General features: G+C 41.1%; 1 protein-coding gene across 1 annotated transcript in view; it reads left to right on the top strand.

The window, feature by feature from the left end:
* The window catches only part of Tsp2A (tetraspanin 2A), a 146,770-nt gene that overhangs the window by 114,529 nt on the left and 13,577 nt on the right, over positions 1-18,664 (top strand). The gene's annotated exons all lie outside the window — the stretch shown is intronic.

Genomic DNA, 18,664 nt, shown 5'->3' with positions numbered 1-18,664 from the left:
TAAAGCCGAACTGATCTTCTCCTAAGTAGTTACGTATTTGCATTATTTTATACTTTTGAATGGATCATTCTCAGTACAACCTTATCTGCAAGTTAAAAAAAAACATCCTCCCCAAAGTATTTACATACAGCTGCTCTACGGAGTAACTTTAATAAATATTTTAACTTCACTAATATTATTTATTCCAATATTTTACGAGCAGTTTTATTTAACAAAATGTCCGCTCATTCAGATAGACGACTTCTTTATATGTGGATTAAAAAAATTCATACTCCTTTCGATGTGAACAATTTAGAGTAATAGCACCATGGTTAAAATTGTGTCGCCTGTTGGTCAGTACATCCTTATTGGCTGAAAATAATGTCTTCACCATCGTTTGACAGCTGCAAAGTCTTCGTCAAATCATTTATTTATTTTGGATTAACGTTGCAATCAGGTGAATTTCCTGGTGGCAACGGTCAAGTTTGGTCAAAAATAACTCTTACAACGAAAATTACATACATACACGCACTAGAAAAATAGATAAGAGACAAAATATTATTACACACAATGACACTCCCACATCACATACAAACAAACTTCCACATCACGCACAAAATGCCTTCCACATCACATTAAAACAATATTTTAATAACTACAGAGAAGTTAATTGTGCAATGGCTGCTTTACATTTATACTTAAAACTTCTAAAATTGGATGGAAAGGGCTCAAACAAACCTCCAGGCAGCTGGTTCCAATCAATTATAGTTCTATTCAAAAGAGAGTACTTTTCTTATTTGTTTTTTGCGTCCTTATTTTTATTTTGTGGCTATGGTCGTTTTTTCCCTTAAAGTTAGGCTTTTCTATCCCTTGCCATAAATCTTCCCACGCTTCGTCCTTTTTAACAATTCTATACATCGCGCCTAACCTACTCATTTTTCTTCTATTTTTCAAACTCTCCCATTTCAGTATATCTAACATTTCTGTGACACTATCTGTTCTTTTGTACCTTCCGAGTACATATCTTGCTGCCTTTCTTTGAACTTTGTCCTACCTCATATGGATCCCATACTATGGAGGATTATTCTAGGATAGGGATAACCAGTACCTTATATGGTTTTTCTTTTGTGGCTACCCTACTTCCTTTTAAATTTCTCATTACCCAATGTCTCCTTCTCCTTTGCATGTATCTCAGTAGTAATTAAACCTACAAGTGTAAGTCTCCGCATTATGTAATTTTCTCAATAGGATGCACTGATCAATACTACAGCATCATCTTCGACTCTTTTTCATAAATGTGTGATATCAAGGTTCGTTTTTAATCTTCGTCAAACGTATAAAAAATGTATGCATCAAAACTCTGAATAATACTCTTGAGTAATTTACCAGAAGGTTGATTCGTAGATGAGAGTGGCTTTCACCCTGCACTGCACTTTTTCTCGCAAAGAGCAGGAGGAATCGGAGAGCTCTCTTCCCTGTTCCGCCGGTTAACCCCTGGAATTTTCGGTCACGCACAGAATCAAGAGTAAACTGGAAATATCCAAAGCTACATGTATTAATCAGAATTAACCCCAAGACGCTTCGATCACTTGCCGAGCTCTCTTTTTACCGCGATATGTTTCCTGATATCCATAATTTAGAGAAATGTTTTCTCTAGCAACTATAGACAGGTTTCAATGATCGACCAATTCTTTCTTTTTCTGTAAAACCCACCACACTACAACAGGCATATGCGCTCATGCAGTGTATTAACACGTTGAAAAGCCATTGATTTTCGATTAATATCCACTTCAAGCAGACTATTTTGACATTTAAACGCTCATATTTAATTTCCTTGTGGAGCGAGTCCCTCCCTCCCTAGGATTTCATGAATCCCTCTTACTAGGATTTCATGCATTTTTACTGATGCTATTTTTTATCCGGCAGTATTCGAAGAAATGATGCCACTTCAACGGAAGACATATTCCGAGAATCCTTTCATAGTCCACGAGGCATGACTAGTCAATAACATTAGGGCGTTTTGGTTTCCAAAGTCGAAATTCCACTTCATTACGCATGACTTTCACTACCCACTATTCACAGTTAACCATACAACACATTAAAAATTCTTATTTTTCACCCAATAACCAGAAAATTATTATTTTCATTTTGTTCGATTATCGTCGGTAAGACGTTTGGAAAGTCTTAAACAAAATTGAGATTTTAAATCATTTTAGTTGGCTTTAAGCTTTTCAATGAAAAGTGAAAAAATCTTCCAATACTCGCTCTACAGGGAGATTAAATATAATTGTACGTTTAAAAGGGAAATAATCTGGTTTGACTGGATATCAATCGAAAATAAATGGTATTTTCAACGTGTCAATACTCTGCATAAGTGTATATACATGTAATATGGTGACCAAAGCTCAAGAGCACGTTTTGTGGGAAGAAATGTAAATTGTCTCACATTGAAATCTTGTTTAATGCCCGTCTCGTATTTAACAGCATAAGAAAAGTATGGCCCCCTAGATTACTGCCTTTTTGCATTCTTCATTTTATTTCTAACGTTTTTCATTCCTTCGCAAATTAATCCGAGCTCGTGGCATGCCTGAAACTTTGGTCTGCCTTGGTTGCGGAGCAAGTGTATTAGGAGTGTTCCCATGGAAACACCTTATGAAAACATCTTCCGAGCACGCGCGCGTGAGCCTCCAGGTGGTGGTGGTGTAATTGCTTCTTAATATCTGCGGACCCGGATCGTCTTTACCTATCATGCTTTCATCTTTAATTCAGCCATCTTCTAGTGGTTTGGGAGCTTAGAGTACTCCAATGTATGCTTTCCATCTATTTCCAATGTCGACATCATCTATTAGTATTTTTCCATTAGCGGCTCTTATCTTTTGAAATTTTGTTTTTCTTCCCACGAATTGCCTCTTCACTAGTTTATAAGCCCTCTCGCTATTTCCCTTTTTCATGTTGTCATAAATTTCCCCCCCAGCAGCTTATTATCCATTCTTCCTTTGCCTTCTTGCACTCTCGTATGACCTGGTTCCGCTACTGTTTATAGAGGTCTTCTTCACTCCCATTTTTTTGATTTTTGTATTTTCTTCTTTCGTCTATGAGACCTCTTATTTGAGCTGTTATCCATGGCTTCTTAGATATTTCCGCCTCACTCACAAAAAGTTCATCTACCGCTTTGGTGATTATATTCATCATTTCTTTCCATCGACCGTCAGTGCTGATATTTTCATTATTTCTTTCTATTTCCCTTTTAGCAGCCTTGGTGAACTTTTCTCTTACCCTCTTTTCTTCCAGTATCTTTGCGTTCCATCTGGGCTGTTGTCTCTCTTTCTTCATCTTCTTGTATCGCAGTCGGCTGTCCATGATCCCCAGGTGGTGATCGCTATGTATTTCAATGCAACAATTTCAGAGTGTAAAAATCATTCGCCTTGACTGGGATCCCAGTCAAGGCGAATGATTTTTACACTCTGAAATTGTTGCATTGAAATGCACATTAGCGGATGACTCCGTTAAATAGTTACTGTTGCGGTATCTCCCGCAGTTTCTTTGGAATCGCTATGTATAACTGCGCCAAGGTAGTTCTTACACTTCTTAACTTGATTCTTATATCTCTTCCTGATTAGGATGTAGTAGTATTTGGTATCGTACTTTGTCTCCAGGCATCTTCCATGTGTATCTTCTTCTCGGATGTTGATCGAAGATGGTATTTGCCACTACGATGTTTTTCTCGTCGCAGAATTCCATCAGTCTCTCTCCCGTGGCGTTTCGTTTTCCCGATCCGAAGTATCCCACGCTACTACCCTCTCGCCGACCACAGCGTTCCAATCTCTCATTACTATAAGGTTTTCCTTTCCTTTTACTGTTCCTAGAACCTCTTCCAATGATCGGTATGCTTCGTCTTTTTCCTCATCTGAATGGCTGGATGTTGGCACATACACCTGCTTTATCATTGTGTCTGTAGGCTCTCCCTCTAATCTTATCATCATGATCCTCTCTTGTATTGCCAGCACAATTCGACTCTTCTTTCCCACTCCTTCTTGAATATGATGCCCACTCCTGCAATTCTCCGTTCGTCTCCCGAGTATATCACCCTGAGGTCGTCGCTCCAGAAGTCGTTCGCCCCCGCCCACTTAATTTCGCTCCATCCAAGGATGTCTATCCCCACCTTATTCATCTCCATCTTTGGATTTTCTAATTTCCCGCACACCGCCAATGACCAAACGCTCCATATTCCTACTCTACATTTTCAATTCACCTTGACTGACGTTCTCCTTCCAGTAGTCCCCACCCGGAGATCCGATTGGGGGACTAGCTTACCTAAAGAATATTTTACCGGGATGAAATCCATCATGATGTATGCGATATAAATATGTAAATACTCCTTTCCCCAAAAATATTATTTACCACCTAAAAACAATACAATATTCTTCAATGGTTCAAGGGAACTAAATTTTACATAGGGCTGTAATTAAATATTAGTTCCTGGCAGAAGTGGTTGCGTTGCATGCGTCTTCATACAGGGTTCGTCCGGAAAATAAGTGTACTGACTCCTGGGCTGGGCGCCCAGCACCGTTCTGACGGGCTGCGATTGGAGGGGGGTATGTTGGCAAGCGACGCTGAAAAAGGCAGTCGGCTCTGACCTGTGGTGTAGTGAGGAGCTCTGTTAACGCGAACCTCCACGCTCGACCCACGTCACGGAACGCGATGCCGAAGTTTTTGGAGCAGCGTTATTCCATCAAATTTGCGGTAAAGCTTGGGAAATCGTCTACCGAAACTGTCGGTATGATTAACCAGGCTTACGGGGAGTCAGCCATGTCCAGAAACATGATCTTTCGGTGGCACAAGATGTTCGTGGAGGGCAGAGAAGAGGTCGACGACGAGTCTTCGAGAGGTTCCCGAAGATGCCTTCGCGGGAGCGTTCCAGGAATGGGAACGCCGCTGGAACAAGTGTATCGACTCACAAGGGTCCTATTTTGAGGAATATTAGCTTAAGATATGTAAAAGTGTAATAAATTTTTTTTCTGAGCTCAGTACACTTATTTTCCGGACGAACCCTGTATTTCTACCAGTCTCTATCTGAATAAATAAACATATTACAGCGAATGATATAGTTATTGCGGGCTATACAAGACTTCATATCTTTACGTTTGAATCATCATCAACTTTATATTTTCTCGTGTATCATATTTTTCCATTTCCTTAAAAAAATACGGAACTCCGATGATGGCGTTTCCAGTTTCGCGCCTTTTGGGTGCGATGTGAGATAAATGTGCAATGAAGACGAGTTTTATGGGATTCAAAATTCACCAACTATCCACGGTGAGAGCCCGTCAGATTTTTAGTGGAATTAAATCACGATTATCAAGTTAGGGAACAATATTTTTAATTTAACACTGACTTACTTGCACACATAAATCTGTTCATCCGAGGCAAGCATTTATGAATTTATGATAATTTAATTATTAATTAATTATTTATTTATTTATTAATTATTTATTAATTAATTATTTATTAATTAATTATTTATTAATTAATTATTAATTTATAATTATTTAAAATGCAGACATACATAAAAAACAATTGGAAAAATCCACCGATGTACCATAGTTTAATCGTTAAATTTTAGATAAGATTATTTTAATTAGTTTGAAATTATATTTTTCCATCTGCAAAGATAACTTACCTATCGCAAAACAGAGAGCCACATGGCAGTATTCCGTCCTCTTCTCTCTTGAAGACTCGACGGCTACGATTTGGTCTACTTTGGCCGACTGATGAAACAGGTCGTTCCCTTTGCACTTATTCTACAATTTCAGATCAAATTACGTAAGATTGCAAAAATATTATTTGCAGCCCAACTTTTTTTATTTCCTGCGACGTTTTTACAGAAAATATTCACTAAAACGACAAACCGACCTCCAAATTAGTAAATAAAGCTCTTCTTAGTTACAAATTGAGTAGTTTCAAGCGTGATGTGGTGGAAATCGAACATAATGACTAACTAACTGATCGTAGCACTTGATGACATTTATTTTACGAAAGAGTTTTGATATATTACATCATCAGACCTGATAATGATGTAATACATCTAAACCCGGTCGTCAAATTATTGTATCCAGTAGAAAAGTGCTGCTTTGAGCTAGTCATGACTCTTATTAGTAATGTTTCAATAAAACTATATTTCGCGCGAGTTTTAACATGATAACAAATCGAAACGAGTTACACGAAATGAAATGATATCGTCGCAATATATTAATTTCAGATACATACTATAACGTTTGCAATAAGTCAAAATCAATTATTTGTATAGAATAATAAATTTCAATTCAGGGTACATCCGGACAAATTAAAGCCCAATGCCGAGTCGGGAGTCTAAAAGAAGAATCCACGGGGCATTGAAATCAATCCCTTAAAAACCAGCTGACCTCCAAGAATTAGCGATGCTTTTATTTCCGAGGAATTCAAACTCCCCCTGAGGCGTCTGGCCATCAAAAGTCCTCTCCTCCTCCTCCGTGGGACCACTCTCCTCCACCCTAGCAATCCCTCTCGCTACAGGCCAACTAGTAATCTGTGCGGATTTCGACTCCACTTAAGTCGATGATTTAAAAGCCCGCCCTCACGCCGTCCCACCCACCCCCAACCCCCTCGTGCTCCACTCCCGACCCCTAGGGAATCTGCGGTGGGGGCGCAGGGGCTGGGGGAAGGAAGGGGGCACGCAACCCCCGCATTTCTGATCCTCGTCAGGGTCACCTCCTAAACCGAACGATTCATTACATGTCAGCTTTAAAGCGTTTAAAGCTTTGAGGAAGCTTCGGGAGCCCCAGAAACCGCCCTGCTTAAGCGGAATAACCCCTTTCGGTCTTGCTCCCATGGGCGGTTGTATCCCCGACCTTCCCTCCACCCCCACGATACCTTCCCTCACGCCACCACCTCTGCCCTCGCGCGCGGAAGGCCACGGGGAAAGGGCGACTGGGGTGTGCGGGCGACGGGGAAGGGGAGAGGCGCGCTCAGGCAGCCATTGGCAGGGCGGTAAAACTTCCTGACGAGGGTGAACAGATACAATGATACGACTAGAGCAAACAGATAAAGCCACAGTGGACTTCTTTGGAGGAGTAGCTTTAAAGTTTACATTGAAAACTAATTGTAAAATGTGAAATGGAGCTACATTATTTCAATGTGTGAAAAAACTGCGGTTAAAGAATACATGCCAAAGTATATGGCTGCGTAAGTTTTCGCGGTGGTGGTTTGAAGTATTCTGCATTGTCGGGTTTCACCGCGTCCTTGTTTGATGCTGACAACAGTTTCGCCGAAGTTGCATTCGGCGTCTTCAGGTCGAAGATGAGGGACTCGGATTTTGGCCACCCTTTTATAGGTGGCCCCGTCTAGTGGCTGCTCGCTGATTGGTCCGTTTCCGGAGAACTCTCTTCCACGCGTTGTGCAGATGGTAGGCTTCATCTCTGTTAATGTTCTCCGGGTTTTTTGCGATCTCAATTGCTTATCTAATTAATCGTGGGTAGTGTCTACTCTCCTTTGCTATTATGTTTGCTTTTTGGAATAAGATCTCGTGACCGGGTTCACTCCATTGGTGCTCTGAAATGGCCGACAGGTGAAACTGCTTATTTGTTGTTGCCCGGAGGTGTTCCTTCATCCGAACTTTCATTGAGCGGCATGTTTCCCCGATGTAGGCTTTCCCACATGAACAGGATACTTGGTAGACCCCTTCGTATAGGTCTTTCGGAATTTTGTCCTTCGGTCCAGGGAGAGCGTCCGCTATTTTCTTGGTGCAGTTAAATCTTGTCACCACGTCATGTTTTTTCAGGACTCTGGCTATCTTCTCGGATGTTCCGGTTACGTAGGGGATAGTAGCGTATGCGTTTGGGTCCGGTTCCGTCTGCTTGATGGGCTTGTCCCAATCCCGTCTTCGCCTTTCTTCCCTGGCGGTCATATTAAGGACCATATCGTTCCGATAGCCATTTTGCTGCAATGCTTTCAGGAAATGTTTCTTTTCCGCTGTCAAAGAATCGGCGTCAGAAATTTCACAGGCTCGGTGAACTAGTGTTTCCACCAAAGAAGTCTTCTGGAGCGGGTGGTGGTGAGAGGCTGCGTTAAGATAACGGCCAGTGTGCGTCTTCTTCCTGTAGACAGCATGTCCCAGCTTCCCATCACTCTTCCTTGTGACTAACACGTCCAAGAAAGGTAGTTGGTTATCCTTTTCTACTTCCATCGTAAATTTGATAGAGTGATGTTGTGAGTTTAGGAACTCGAGGAATTTCTGAAGTTCTGCTGCGCCGTGCTGCCAAATGACGAAAGTATCATCCACATATCTTAACCACATCCTAGGTTTTTTTTCTCGTACTGGTTACGAGCCTTCTCTTCAAAATACTCCATGAACAGTTTAGCTACTACCCGACACAGCGGTGAACCCATGGCTGCTCCCTCTGCCTGCTCGTAGAATTCTCCATTTCACAAAAAGTAAGCATTCCTGAGGCAATGCTCCACCAGTGTGGGGAAGTCTTCCAGGATGCCGTTTGAGGTAAGGCGTCTGATGATCTCCACCGAATCCTTTATCGGGATGTTGGTGAAAAGTGAGACAACATCGAAGCTCACCAATAATTCATCGCTGCCCATTGTGATCTTTTTCAGGATGTCGATGAAATGTCCGGAGTGTTTCACGAATGACGATGTTTTTCCGACGTAGGACTAACTGTAGAGATTGGGCCAGGTATTTCGCCAGTCCGTATGTTGGAGCATCGATCCGGCTGACTATAGGTCGGAGTGGTATCCCCTCCTTATGTATTTTCGGCAGTCCGTATAATCTGGGTGGTTTGGGAGCCGAAGAAAATAGTCCACGTTGTTCTTCCATCGGAATGAGGGATTTCTTTATCAGAGCTCTGGTGTTTCGCTCTATTTTCGCTGTCGGGTCGGTCTTCAGTTTCTTATAAGTTCCATCTTGGAGAAGTTTGGTAATTTTGCTCCGGTAGTCCTCTTTGTTGATTATCACAGTTGCGTTCCCCTTGTCTGCAGATATTATGAGAATGCTCTCGTTTTCTTGCAATTTCTTCAGAGCTCCCCCTTCGGCAGTTGTGATATTCACCTTAGGTGGCAATGGGATGTTGAAGACTGTAATAGAGGGGAGAATGCAAGGAAAACGAGTAAAGGGCAGGAACAGGATAGGGATGTTGGAGGGGATGAAGGGAGGAAGGGAGTACTCAGAGATGAAGAGGGACCTGATTAAGAGCAGGTTGCAGGATTGTGTATGGTTACGAGAAAAAAAATACTTATTTGATAGTTTTGTCCATCCAAAACCTACCTTAACCGGTAGATTACCTATTAAAAATAGTTCATGAGGACTTGATTCATCAACTCATGATAAATTTATACTAAAATTCCACTTTAAGATCTCTACGTGTTTTTTTTATATTAAAGCATAATTAAACTCGTTTTTAAGTAACTTTATTTTAACAACTTATTTGGAATAGTATGTACGAGAAAAAAATTGCCCACCTATTGTTTTCACAAACATTTAGTATTTGCTTAGAGATTATTGTGCGTGGAAATGGAATGTCCCCTTGAATGCGAAATAAAATATAAGTGGTGGGAAGCCGTAGAAATTGGTGGATTAAGCTTTCATTCAAAATGAGACGGTCATGGCCAGTTGGGTGTTGGTCAACGGTGGTCAATTGGTGATCCACAAGAGCCTTTGGTAATCCGCGGGGAAATTTCTTACTGGTGATAATGTTGTAATTAAACAAGTGTAAGACCAAATAGCTTCTAGGACAGACTATGAGAATTGAGACAGGCTCTAGATTAAGCTGGAGTTAGCATTAATAATCTCCGTATGACGATAGAAACCTGTGTTCATGGTAAATTCAGCGGAGTGCTGCCTTCCCCCAAGGAGGTTTCTCACTCTTTTCCGTAAGATCAGAGAAAGAATCGCAGACTCCCATGGTACATGATAAACCTGTGTGATCGAGGGAACAGGTCGCTTATTAATGTCGCAATGGCTAGTGTAAGGGCGATGGCAACAGGAGAATCATTTCGTTTGAGTGTGAGCATCCCTCGAGGACAGAAGGGGACCGCTGTATATCCGTCGTGCATGATTTCCAAAATTTATTCGAATTCTCTTATTTAGAAGAAACCTGTGAGTACGTATCAAAGTTATTATGGTAAAAACTACGGAAAAAAACGAGGGAAATGTTCAAATCACAGACTGTTCCGTAGTTCTGCAGGATCGGTATGAGACTGATATTTCCGGTGTAAAACCCAACCGAGGCATTTTTCGATGCAGAAACCTTACGAGAAGTAAGTCGGTCTTCACTCGAACGTTAAATGGAAGTGGTGAAAAATAAAGGGGGAGGTGGGAACGTAGTGATGTTATAATCAGTGCTTCGAGCTCATGGAAGCCGTTGTCTGGGAAACAACCTCCACCGGAGACCTTCGAAAATAGCTAATTTCCCCATTTTCGGTTGACGAGTGGGAAGGGGTTGAAATCAGGACCGCGACTCGTCTAAATAGGTTGCGGCCCGCTCTTCATTAGAGACGAGATAAGTTTAGCGGGGCTGCAATGGGCGGGGCACAAAATTGAAACAAGGGAGGCGAGGCACTATCTCCTCAGCCGATGTGAGGGGGTTGGAACAACCCCAGTGGTTGGTGTACTATTAGCCTGGTTGTGGAGCGATTGCAGGAGTAACTGCTGTTTAAATATAAATACGCATCCTTGAGAGAAACTCTTCAGTGCTAGGGTTGGCGCCATGAATATAACTATGGCAGGTATTAAAAGATTGGGACAACCCCTCCCCCTACCTGCCATCTCACAAACGGTTCAACAATGTCATGCTGAAGTCAAATGAGAATAACGGGGATTGATAAGTTTTTGGATGCCGGCATTGTAATTTCTGTAGTCTGATTTGGTGAATTTATATGGAGTTTATACGTTTTTATTGAATTTGTTTAGTATGTAAATGCATTTGAGCGTACCCATTGTCACGCCTCTTCGGCCAAATCCGGAGACATCCTCCTCTCAATCGGGTGCCAACGGGGTCAGCAAGGTGGCTGTAAAGGCGTCTGATCCCAGCGGGGTGGCCATTTGAGTGATGGCCTCACTTTATATGAGGAAGGCAATGGGAAGAATCACCGTTGGTATCCCATGAACTGATAATGGACGTAGAGTGAGTCCTGGCAACTACGGGACTCGGCCCAATGGACCGTTTGTCATTTCACGAAATCCTTGCAACGTGAAAGCGACAGAAGCAGCGCAGAAGGGAACCGAGTTAGCCAGAAAAGGGATTTTAAACGTTAGGAAAACGATTAGAACAGGGACATTAGAAAATTAAAATTCGGCAGATGGGGAGAGGATATATCGATATTTTACGGCTGCTCGAAGTGAGATGGAAGAAAAGCTGGGATTACTGGAGCAATATGTGAAAGAAGGAATGAGATCCATCGAGAGTAGGCAGCAGTAATGAGCAAAAAGGTTGGAAGAAACGTGGGCAATATTGAGCAGACGAATTACAGAATATTATAATTTAATAGAGGTAAAAGCTTTACCCAAAAATTGTTAATAATTCAGCTCTATATGCCCGCAATTAATCATGGAAGAAAGAAATAGGCATGGACTACGATTAATTGGAGCATATTTTCAGTGTTTCTCGGAGATATTATTTCACAGCGATGGGGATAGGAATGAGACGGTCGGCGAACGGAGAAATGGTGATGATTTTGGATAATATAGGACAGAAACGATGAATGACTGCGTGGAGAAAGATATAGACCTCTCCAGGAAAAATAGTTTGATCATAACAAACACTTGAGTCAATCACCACAGTGGGCGTCGGTTTATATCAAAAACGCCCGAAGATTCAGAAATACATCATTGGGATTATATTATGGTTAGGTTTAAAACAAGGAATAACGTGATGATTTCGCACAGCGTCCCAGCAGCGGATAGGAACTCCGTAGACCGTAATCAATTGCTAATAAAGAGTAACGTCAATTCAAGAAAATAAAACGGGGGAGATGGTTGAGGAAACAGAGTTGAAAGCACTAACGAGGAAAAAAAGGCTTACCATATATCAAAATCCTTAACTCTACTCGTATCATCTTGGCTAAGGACCGAGGTCTCGAGCCGCACGCTCCATATCAGGGTTTTGACTCTTTTCTTTGTAACATTCTTACATTGGCAACATCCCTCTCATCAAATCTCTCCTACTTGCTAAATGTTCTTTACCTTACGAAATTCTTCAAGTGCATTGACTATCTTGACCCAAAAAACTTCCAAATAAAGTGAATGGTTTTACCTACTCTTGTAGTTCCCCCAACTTTTAAATTTTAACTTAGCCGTTTCCTTCACGTAACCCGTATAACCATTGTTTTGTATACATTAATTCTCATCCCATACCTATCACACTGGCTTTCCAATGCGCTCAACAACGCTTGTGACAAGTTAGATAAGCATTGATCATCCGCAAATCCGACTTTTATGGATTAGTCACCAGTTAAATTCCTGCCCCCGGCCCTTCCTCTGCTACCACCAGGAAAGAAAAGGAGGGCGCATATGTACTGCGGGAGACGAGAGGGAAGGGTGGAGATATGTTTCCAGGAGCCCTTGATGGAGACCTTTCAATTTTAAATTCAGGGAAGGCATTTGAAATTGATTCGGTATCGTATCTCTCGCGTTCTCTCCCCAACGTCACTTGCACTTGGGTTTTGAATATTAAAAGGCATGAGCATGGCACTGAAATTACCAGAAGTGGAAAAGTTGATGAACTTCCACGGCTTTTATCACCATTGTCCCTCCAAAAATAGTTACGTGGTATTCGTGCATAAATTGTAAAACTCTACATTCAAACTTTGAGAGCAATTACAGTGCGTGTCGTCAGTAAAGTAATTTTAACAAAATCAAATACGATAAATGTTCTAATAGCTCCACTGCAGCGACCCTAAGGTTATGTTTCTTTGACTTCAAATGTAGGTCACTACGATAACAATGCAATCATTGAACCACAACGGGGAGGTCTTCATCGTTACTGTAACTCACTAACACGGGTTCGAAATCGAGTAGGGACAAAGCTTAAGGTAAATATTTAATTTTTTGTCAAAAGTTTAATCATTGCTGTGTTTGAGTCTTCCGTTGTGCAGCTGTCAGTGAAAGTTGCTAGTGAAAGGAATAGAAATTGAGGAAACTTCGAAGTCTCTTTTCGATCAAGTACACGTAGTTCATTTATCGCGTGGCAATCTCCGTCGCTAGCTGCCGAATGATGTTGCCAGACGTGTCCATCACTACTTATGCACAGAGATGCTGCCGCTCCAAGTGCCTGCTCGCATTAGTCGCGCTCACGTATCATTCCAGACGCCCTCGGAGATGGGCTCTCCTTTCGCACGCGCCGCGGATATTCGGATGGATAAAGGGGCTCCGCTCGCCCCGAGGAGTACCGTCATGTGCCGAGGAAGTTTTCCGTTCTCCGCTTGAGGGAAGCAGAAGAGTCACTTCAAAGAATGAGTAAACAAGGAAGGGGAAACAGCATATGCACGAGTGATCCACCCGGATAACGCACCTCCTTCACGGGAAAGTGATTCGTGACTTCGCATGAGCACTTGAAACATAATGGAGGGTACTTCGCCCCCCCATCCCATCCCGCCCCCGCACCCTCCCCCCCCCACCGCCCTCACCGGCAGTTGACGACAGGGATGGGCGACTTAATCGAAATAATCGATATGTTGTTTCGATTAATCAGAAAACCATCGATACGATTATTTGTTATATTACTTTGATGAAGTTCGTCAAAAAATCAAGTGTTAACGTATAATAAGCAGGATTTTTTAATAAACCTTCCGTTGAATTTATACTTGACAAGAAGAACTGATTTTACCACATCAATATCAATGCGTTCTCGTGAATTATTGGGAAGTTAAAAGACGTTAACTTATTCCGTTATTTAAACTATTACAATGCAGTGCATACACATATTTACCATTGTTGAAATAAGTATGCCATTTTGTGGGAGAATACGACGTCCCACCTAAATAAACCCGTGAAAAAGTACCAACCGCTCCGTCAAAACATAAATATTTTATTTTCTGTTTTCATGTTTTTTTATTTTTTTATTCGCATCAATGAAGTTCCATCTCATATAAGTCAAAATCTGACAAAGTATTAGGGTATGGTCTTAAAAAAAATTGCAGGTTTTCGTATCAAATTAAATGTGAAAACAGACTTAACTATATTATAGGTATTGGATGGTAACGTTCTTTGCTATGACTACCAAATTGTAATTAAAACTAATATCATCGATATTTACATGTAATGATTCATATCACGCACGCATCTATATTAGACGGGGAGAGATCCCGTTCGGTTGCTCATAGCAGCGGACCCACGAGAGCCCACCGCGGGCGAACAAGGCCAAAAATCACTTTCCCTTCATTTGGGCTAACACGGTTAAGACAATACGTTTAATCGCTATTGTGTCACCGGAACCAAGAGCCTTGAACGTTTATTTAACCCTCTTTGATATCCCATTGTATTCCAAGTTATAGGGAATCTTAAGGAACCAATCGATAAGTACTAAACGCATTACGGAATTACAAATAAATTTGGATATTTTATTTTCTACATTTACCTTACGTTCATATATTTTATAGAATGGTATTTTATATCTTAAGATGGGATTTAAAATTGATTGTAATTCCCTATATTTTGCAAAATTATCAACATATCTATGAAAATAAGATGAGATGGTAGGTTTTATTTTTCACTTTCGTCCTAATGAGGATGCCGTACCTGAACACGCTTCAAGCAGACACGACGAGAAAACTTACGGAAATAGGTAAACATTCACATGAGCAATTGAAATAATTTTCTACCCGAAGACTCCAATGCCTGAAGAATACAACTTAAACTCCAAAATGAAGGGAGAGGCGTCTTAGCTGCACTTCGGAGCAGTCCGCAGAGAAGCAATTGTTTGGATAGGAAGTGGAAAGGTCGAGGGAAAGTGGAAAGTGCAAGTCCCTGGCTTCTCCCGCGGGATTCTTTGAGTTCGACTGCACAGGAGTTCGTCGGTGGGAGTTGGTCGGGAAGAAAGGCGGGTTGGGAAGGAAGGGACGAGACGTGGGTTGTCGACCACTGGGCCCTCCAGAGAGCCTATGGGGCGGCTCAATAGGAAAAAGAGGAGCTGGAGGAACGCGCAGGAATGAAACGCCGCGTCAATCGGAATATTAACGATGAAAGTGTAAGGAGAAGCGACGAGCTGCGTGCGATAAATCGAGACGATCGAAGCGGAGGGCGTCGGATTGCACGAAGCCAATCTTCGGAATCGATCAATGCTCGAGTGGACTTACGACGGCGGCGAGGAATGGTGAACCCGTTTGATGAATCCTGGGTCCACCCCTGTAACTAACCAACGGGACACTACAATTGAGCCTCTTTATTGGCCGAACGAATGACCGGTCGCGAAAACAAATCCGAGGAATTTAATTAGTGGCACGATGAGTGGTTAATGAGCATTCAAATGAGATATTCCCAGGGTAACCATTTCCATGACCCCCAAACCTCAGATTATGCATTTCTCCCAATAGCAAACATATGCAAATGTTTGACGGATCAAATGAATGTTCGACAAATATCACGAGTCTTTACTTTCATTAATCGTAAATTTAAGCTCACGAAAATGATTTCAGTAAAATGATATTATAACTGGACTAAAATATTTGCAACAACATAACACACTCCATAATCTTACGGGCTACAGAATTTCTTATGCCCGCCTCACTTGGGGCATTACTGCTAATTGGAATTAAATTAACAATTTTGTGTTTCACGAAATTATTTTGCATGTACACGCCGAGTTTCGTCAATTAGAGATTTTTTTAGGTTGTTTTTCATATTAATTGGTTAAAATAGATAATTTTTCATAAATTGCCATTTGTAATAAATTAGCTATTTTTTCAAATGGGCGGAGTTGTTATAGGGTCAGTGTTTGGAATGTCGGTGTTTTAACTGGGTAAGTGAATGTTCGTATACACAGGAAAAATATTGTTTTCGATAATTTTTTTCTGGGCCACGATAGGAAACGTTTACTCCTCTGTTGGTCCATGAGTACATTTGCAGTTTAATTCGAATGGATGTAGATGCGTTTCATGTGACATTCGTTTCATGTTTGACATGGTGTCAATATTTAATACCTTGATCATTAATGTCTTCGGAATTCATCCAGTAAAATGTTTTACATTTGTGAAAAGGTATCATTTAATTGACTAAGCGGTAATACTTGACAAAAAGTCGCTAAGAAAAAATAAATTTCAACTAATCTACGCTTGGAAATAACCATTTATGTAAGGACATTATGTATGTTGTATTAAGCAAAACAAGCATTAAGTATTAAACAAATACAGGTTTTGAATTGAATTGAACGAGGTTTATTTAATAACTATTGAAGTAAACTTTCACGGCCGTCTATTTAACTGCCAAGGGATAATCATTTGGAGGAAGAAATAGGGAACACGATAATTTAGAGGAAATAACTTCGGGTACCCTTGGGAGAAAACACTTGTTAGGGCTTTGGAACGCGAAGGTGGGCAGAGGGAGAGATGAGGGTGAGCTACGGGGTCCATGATTTAGGAGCAAGGAATGACTGTTGGGAGAAAGTAATCGAATTCTGCAAACTACAGGGTTTTATACCTATCTTGCAAGCGTCTTAGACCAAGTTAATCAAACTGGTAGGGATATTAGGAGTAAAATTGCGCAATGCAAAGAAGGTTTCACAAGGAGGAGGGAGTTGATGGCAGTGACGTTGATTGAAGATTTTAAGAAAAGATAAGTGAAAACCTTGATAGCGGATTGCTGCTTTGTGCGGCGCGAATTCATAAGCAGTGAATCAGGATGATGGGCATGGATTGGAGCCTTTTGAAATGTGGTTGTGGAGAAGGATGGACGAGAGGGTGAAGTGGACAGAAAGAAAACAAAGGAGAGAGTATGGTGAAAGGGGAGGAGAGGGGATTGTTGAGAGAAATCAAAAAGGGGCAGGAAAGGTGGATGCAATGCAATTAAATTTGGGATGAAATGCTGAATAATGAGATGATAAGGTTAGACATACGAGGAAGATGAAGGAATGGGATGCCCATGTTGAGCCGAACGAAGGGAGGAAGGTGCGTGGAATAGTGAAATGCTGCGTGAGGTGGATTGTTTGATAAAAGCTAAGACATTTAACGATTTTTAGTCTGTCTCTAAATCTAAAACCTGTCAAATGGTGGGCTACCAATAATAATAATCTATTTAAGAAATTTAAATATCTACTTAAAATGTAATATGAAGACATTAAAAATTTATTTTCTATCAATAATAGTTCGAGATATTGAGAACATCAATCTTAAAAAATATAACAGCATCGATAGTTTGAAAAGATAATCCAAATATTTTTTAACTGTTTATTGCATAAAATATCCAACCCACCTATTTCATTTTATGTGAAAACTGCATAATTTGTTTAACCTACTTGTAGTGCCACAAACGGAGGCTTTCCATAGAGAGATATTTGCCAGTAGTGAATCAATCGATTGTAAACTTCATTCGATTCCCATCTTTGGTAGTCTTATAAAACCTGACAGAACATTATGGCCGACACTCTCGTTCCATTAAAATGAATACGGCAATTAATAATGTTACGTTACAAAATTGCAAAAAACATACTCACTGGAATCAACATAAATCAAATAATGTTTCACCACCGAGGTCTCGCAAATTATTCGTACTCCTACATACATTGGTCGCTCGGATCATGCATATAAAATTGGGGAAATAGATGCCAGAACTATCCGACTCAAGGACTCCTTCTTCCCACGGACAATACGGGATAGCAACTGCAGGGTTATAGATAGCAAAAATTCCACTTGCCACCCTCAGCGTCTAAAAAATACGAGGGTCATCCGGAAAGTAGTACCCGTTCGTGAAATAAAGACACAAAAGTAAATATTAACAAACATAAAAAATTTTATTTGAAAGAGGATACTTTAAACTACTTCTCAACATAATCTCCAAGCAAATTAAGGCATTTGTCATAACGTGTGACAAGTTTCTGTATTCCTGCTGCATAGTCCTTCGCCGCCAGCTCATTGAGATACGCGAGGGACCCATCTTGCACAAATTTTTGCATAATGCAGATGGTGTTTAACAATTTCATGAACAATTGTTCGAGAAACATTGGGAAAATGCTCACAGATGTCATCAATTGTGACGCGCCGATCGTTCCTCACGAATTCGTCAACTGAGCTCACCGGTTGGTCTGTCATGACAGACGGTCTCCCCGAACGCTCATCGTCGTGTGTGTTCCCCCTCCCCATGTTGAAGTTGCGACACCACCGCCGAACAGACGACTCGTCCATTACATTGTCTCCATACACCTCCTTTAATTGGCGATGAATATCACATGGGCGAACGTTTCTTGCATTGAGGAATTTAATCACTGCCTTCACTTCACAACTGGCGGCGTTCTCAATTTTTTTAAACATTGTAAACAATCACAGAAACAACACAGGCAATGCTAGCGTCACGCAACTTGGCTCAGAGAAGGCAGACAAGCCACTGAAGCTATCTGACCTCGTCCAGCGGCTACTCGCGTCGTCAGCACTTCATGCGGCACGAACGGGTACTACTTTCCGGATGACCCTCGTAATTAGTTGTATTTAAATGCATGCT

Source organism: Hetaerina americana, unplaced genomic scaffold (genome assembly GCF_022747635.1).
Source record: "Hetaerina americana unplaced genomic scaffold, ioHetAmer1.1.p SCAF_20, whole genome shotgun sequence".
NCBI lineage: Eukaryota > Metazoa > Arthropoda > Insecta > Odonata > Calopterygidae > Hetaerina > Hetaerina americana.
The sequence above is the reverse complement of the archived record's forward strand: the minus strand, read 5'-3'. Positions and strand labels throughout refer to the sequence as shown.